Here is a 5,418-nt window from a genome sequence, read left to right as displayed (position 1 = left end):
ACTTCTCCAAAGAGGACATACATATGGCCAATAGACATATGAAAAGATGCTCAACATCTTTAATGATCAGAGAGATTAAAATTAAAATGATAATGAGATATCACTTTACACCTGCCAGAACAGCTACCATTGATAAATCAGCAAACAAGTACTGGTGAGGATGTGTAGAAAAGGAAACCCTAGTTCACTATTTATGGGAATGCACTATTCCACAATCATGAGTCAGGTGCTGTGCACATTGCTGGTGGCTGGCTCCTGGATGGTTGCCTGTGTCCATGCTCTTTCTCATACCCTCCTCTTGGTCCGTCTGCCCTTCTGTGCTGACAATACCATCACCCATTTCTTTTCTTTTTCTTTTTTTTTTTTATTGTTTTATTACAAAGGGTATTACATATGTGTCCCTTTTTTTCCCCCGCCCTTGACAATCCCCTGGCCTCTCCTACCGCCCAGTGTCTTATGTCCATTGGTTATGCTTATATGCATGCATACAAGTCCTTCGGTTGATCTCTTACCCCCCTCCCTCCTGCCCCCCAACCCTCCCTGACCTTCCCGCTGCACCCATTTCTTCTGTGACTCACTGTGCTCCGGAACCTGAGCTGCTCAGACATCTCCCTCAATAATCTGGTCATCTTCACCGAGGGAGGAATGCTTTACTTCCTGCCATTGAGCATTGTTTTGGGCTCATATGTCCGTATAGGGACCATCATCCTGAGGGTCCCCTCCACTCAGCGACTCTCTAAAGCCTTTTCTACCTGTGGCTCACATCTCTCTGTGGTGTCTTTATACTACGGGACAGCTGCAGGTGTTTACTTTTTCTCCTCATCATGGAGTTCCAAGGACATAATTGCTTCTGTCAAGTATGCAGTAATTACCCCATGCTGAACCCATTCATCTATAGCCTGAGGAGCAGAGATATAAAACAGGCCCTAGAGATGTGTATGAATAGAGTTAACTTTTTAAAAGTGGTAATCACTAAATCCTCTTGTTGCAATAGGAACACAGGGAGATAGATCTAAAATTATTTATGGTCAACATCTTCATATAACATTAATAAAATATGCATTTTGTTGTCATGTATAAGTGTTGTTAATATGTCAACTAGGTCACATTTACTACTTGGATTGTTAATAATTCATTATTATTTTTCACATGTCCATCGTCTCTTGTAAGATACTAGAGGCCCAGTGCACAAATTTTTGCATGGCTTGGGGTCTCTTACCCTGGCTGGTGATTGGGGCCATAGGAGCTGCAGGAGGTTGGCCAGGAGGAGGGGCCGCGGGAGGTTGGCCAGCTGGGGGGAGGGGCCGCGGGAGGTTTGCTGGCCAGCTGGAAAGGGGCCAATCAGTTGGCTGGCTGGCTGGTGGGAGGGTCCTTCGGGGCCAGCCAGCCGGGAGGAGCGGCCATGGGTTGTTGGCCAGCCAGCTGTGGGGGAGGGGCAACAGGAGGTTGGCCAGTGGGGGGGTAGTAGAGTGGGAGATAATCACAGTCATAATAGTGACTGGTCGATCAGTCATTCGGTTGTTTGGTCGCTTAGGCTTTTATATAGATAGATAGATATGCAAAATACACTGCAGAATTATATCTGTGGATTTGCCATTTTTTGTCTTTTGAGATATGTCACTTTTCATTTATATATTTTTTCATACTATGTTATTGAGGACACACTGATTTTGTGACATGAGTCCCTCCTGGGGAAATTTTTTTTCTTCAAGTAATTTTTATTGTGTTAAAATACACATAATATAAAATTTACATTATAACCATTTTTCAGTTTACAGTTCAACAGCATTAGGTGAATCCACATTGTTGTGTTGCTTATGCATTTTAAAGCTCTGTCATTAGGTACCTATATATTTATGACCCTCATGTCTTCTTGTGTGTTTTTTTCCAGTTGAATTCATTGGGGTAACATTGGTTAATAGAATTATTATATAGGTTTCAGGTGTTCATTTCTATACTACAGCATCTGTATATTATAATGTGTGTTCACCACCCAAATTCAAGTCTCCTTCTATCACCATTTATCTTCCCTTTACCTTCTTATACTCCCCCTCCCCCATTTCTTCTGGTAATAACCATACTGTTGTCTGTGTCTATAAATTGTGGTTTGGTTTGGAGGTTTTTTTGCTTAATCCCTTCAACTTATTCACCCAGCCCCCCAACACCCTTCCCCTCTAACAGCTGTCAGTCTGTTTTCTGTATCTATGAGTGTGCTTGTATTCTGTTCATCAAAGTCAACATATATGTGAAATTATATGATATTTGTCTTTCTGTAACTGGCTTATTTTGCTTTGCATAATAATCACAAATTCCATCCATGCTGTTGCAAAAGGTAAGATTTTCTAATTTTTTATGGCCAAGCAGTATTCCTTTGTATAAATATGCCATGGCTTCCTTTCCTTTTCCATTGAATTTATTGGGGTGACACTGGTTAACAAAATTATACTGGTTTCAGATGCACAATTCCACAACACATCATCCGTACACTCTATTGTGTGTTCAACAACACAAGTCTCTTTCCATCACCATTTATCACTACTATATCCTCTCCATTTTCCCCCACATGGTCTTCCCCCTAGCAATCACCATACTATTGTCAGTGTCTATTAGATTTTCTTTTTTGCTGAAATAAGCAACTCACAGAATAATATGTACCACCATTTTTATCCACTCCTCTACTGCTGGGCATTTAGGCTACTTCCAAATCTTGGCTATTGTAAATAGTGCTGGAATGTACACTGGAGTGCATGTATTATTTCAAATCAGTGTTTCAGGTTTCTTTGGATATATTCCCAGAAGTGAATCACTGGGTCAAAAGAAGGTTCCACTTTTAATTTTTTGAAGAAACTCCATACTGTTTTTCACAGTGGTTGCACCAATCTGCATTCCCACTAACAGTGCATGAGGGTTCCTTTTCTCCACGTCCTTGCCAACACTTCTTTGTTGATTCACTGATGATAGCCATTCTGGGAGATGTGAGGTGATATCTCATTATGATTTTCGTTTGCATTTCTCTGATGATTAGTGACATTCAGCATCTTTTCATATTTCTATAAGTCATCTACATGTTCTCTTTGCAGAGTATCTAAGCAGGTCCTTTTTCCATTTTTTAATTGGAGTTTTGTGGGGGTTTTTGGTGTTGTGTTATATAAGTTCTTTATACATTTTGGGTATTAACACCTTATCAATATATCAATGGTGAATATGTTCTCTCATTCAGTGGGTTGTCTTTTCATTTTGCTGATGGTTTCCCTTGCTGTGCAAAAACCTTTTATTGGATGTAATCCCATTTGTTTATTTTTTCCCCCTTGTGGTGGAGATATATCAGAAAATAGTGCTATGAGAAATCTCTGAGACTTTACTTGCCTATGTTTACTTCTAAAATTTTTATGGTTTTGAGTCTTACATTTAAGTCTGTAATCCATTTTGAATTTATTCTTGTGTATTGTGTAAGTGGGTCATTTAATTTCATTCTTTTGAACAAATTGGTCCAATTTTTCCAACACCATATATTGAATAAACTGTCTTTACCCCATTGTACGTTCTTTCCTCCTTTGTTGAATATTAACTGAACATATAGGAGTAGGTTTATTTCTGATGCTCTATTCTGTACCACTGATTTATATGTCTGTTTTTATAACAGTACCATCCTGTTTGTATTACTATGACCTGGTAACATAGTTTGATATTAGGTAGTGTGAGTCCTCAAATTGTGCTCTTCTTTCTCAAGTTTGCTATGGCTATTCAGGATATTTTGTGGTTCCATATAAATATTTTAAATATTTGTTCTAGTTCTGTGAAATAGGCTATTCGTACCTTGATAAGAATTACATTGAATCTATAGCTTGTTTTGGGTAATATGGACATTTTAATGATGGCAAATTCCTCCTATCCATAAACACAGTACATGCTTGCACATATTTGTATCTCCAATTTCTTTCTTCAGTGTCTTATAATTTCCTAGTACAGGTCTTTTACACCATTGCAAATAATTATTTTGAAATATATATATATATATGTTAAAAATAACATATATATAATCTTTATTGTTGAAAGTATTACATATTCTCCCTTTTTCCCCCATTGACTTCTCTCATTCTGCCCCACCCCCCAACCCTTGCCTTCACCACCCTATTGTCTATGTCCATGGGTTATGCATATGCAAATATGAGTTCATTGGTTGATCTTTTCCCCTCCATCCCTACCATACCTTCCCTCTGAGGTTTGATAGTCTGTTCAATACTTCTATGTATCTGGGTCTATTTTTGTTCATCAGTTTATGTTGTTCATTAGATTCCACATATGAGTGAGATCATGTGATACTTATCTTTCTCTGACTGGCTTATTTCTCTTAGCATAATACCCTCCAGGTCCATCCATGCTGTTGCAAATGGTAAGAGTTCTTTCATTTTTACAGCTGTGTAGTATTCCACTGTGTAGATGTTCCACAGTTTTTTAATCCACTCATATGCTGATGGGCACTTAGGCTGTTTCCAAATCTTAGCTATTGTAAATTGTGCTGCTATGAACATAGGATGCACATGTCCTTTCTGATTGGTGTTTCTGATTTCTTGGGATATATTTCTAGAAGTGGTATTACTGGGTCAGATGGGAGTTCCATTGTTAATTTTTTGAGGAAACTCCATACTATTTTACAGAGGCTGAACCAGTCTTCATTCGCATCAACAGTGTACTAGGGTTCCCTTTTCTGCATATCCGTGCCAACATTTGTTGTTTGTTGATTTGTTGATGATAGCCATTCTTACAGGTGTGAGGTGGTACCTCATTGTCATTTTGATTTACATCTCTCAGATGGTCCCACTTTCCATAGCAAAAACAAGTTTGAGATACTTAGGAATAAACTTAACCAAGAAGGTAAAAGTCCTGTACTCTGAAAACTACAGGACATTGAAAAAAGAGATAGAGGAAGACATAAACAGATGTAAGAACATACCATGTTCATGGATTGGTAGAATCAACATCATTAAAATGTCCATACTACCCAAAGAAATCTATAGACATAATGCAATCCCCATTAAAAAGCAATGGCATATTTCACAGACCTAGAACAAACTCTCCAAAAATTCATATGGAATAAAAAAGACCACAAATAGCTATAGAAATATTTAGAAAGAACAAAGTTGGAGGGATCACAGTGCCAGTATATTAAGCTATATAACAAAGCAACTGTTCTCAAAACTGCCTGGTACAGGCATAAGAACAGACATAGGCCAATGGAACAGAACAGAGATCCCAGAAATTGACCCAAGCTATTATGCTCAATTAATATTTGACAAAAGAGGCAAGAGCATATGATGGAGTCAAACAGTCTCTTTAATAAATGGTCCTGGGAAATTTGGTCAGATACATGCAAAAAAAAAATGAAACTAGATCACCAACTTACACCATACACAAAAA

The sequence above is a fragment of the Myotis brandtii genome, unplaced genomic scaffold, assembly GCF_000412655.1.
Source record: "Myotis brandtii unplaced genomic scaffold, ASM41265v1 scaffold1293, whole genome shotgun sequence".
NCBI classification, from domain to species: Eukaryota; Metazoa; Chordata; class Mammalia; order Chiroptera; family Vespertilionidae; genus Myotis; species Myotis brandtii.
The sequence above is the reverse complement of the archived record's forward strand: the minus strand, read 5'-3'. Positions refer to the sequence as shown.